This window comes from Cherax quadricarinatus, chromosome 52 (genome assembly GCF_038502225.1).
Source record: "Cherax quadricarinatus isolate ZL_2023a chromosome 52, ASM3850222v1, whole genome shotgun sequence".
Classification (NCBI taxonomy): domain Eukaryota; kingdom Metazoa; phylum Arthropoda; class Malacostraca; order Decapoda; family Parastacidae; genus Cherax; species Cherax quadricarinatus.
In genome coordinates, this window is record NC_091343.1 from 762379 (window position 1) to 763058 (window position 680).

Consider the following 680-nt stretch of genomic DNA (forward strand, 5'->3'; position numbering starts at 1 on the left):
AAAGGTTGGAGGTAGGGGGTAAAGGAGGTTTTGCATGCGAGGAGCTTGGAGTTCCAGCAAGCATGCGTGAAAGTGCTAGATAGGAGCGAGTGGAGACAAGTGGTTTTTATGACTTGACATGTTGTTGGAGTGTGAGCAAGTAACATTTATAAAGGGATTAAGGGAAACTGGCAAGCCATACTTGAGTCCTGGAGGTGGAAAGTACAGTGCCTGTACTCTGAAGGAGGGGTGTTGATGTATTTCTTTAACTATAGTCTAGGTGAGCCTCTGGCAAGACAGTGATGGAGTGAATAATAATGATGATGAAAGCGTGTCTTCTTTTTCGGGTCACCCTGCCATGGTGGAAATTGGCCAATGTGTTAATAAAAAAAATATATATTTGTCACTACTTAGTGATACAGTACACTACTCCCTACAGTAAAGTATTTAAATACCATGTTAACAATTGTAGTAAATAATACTGAAGAGTAGGGTAGCTTAGAAGTAACAGACTTTTAGTTAATATCACAAACATTCACTTGACCTTGGGCCTGTAGCAACTATTAGATTGGCCCTTAGCTTGGCCTTGGGCCCATAACAACTATTAGGTTGGCCCTGGAGCCATCGCAACCATTCAGTTGGCCCAAGGGCCATCACATCCTTTGTTTTTTTTTGTTTTTGTTTTTTAATATACAAAATTT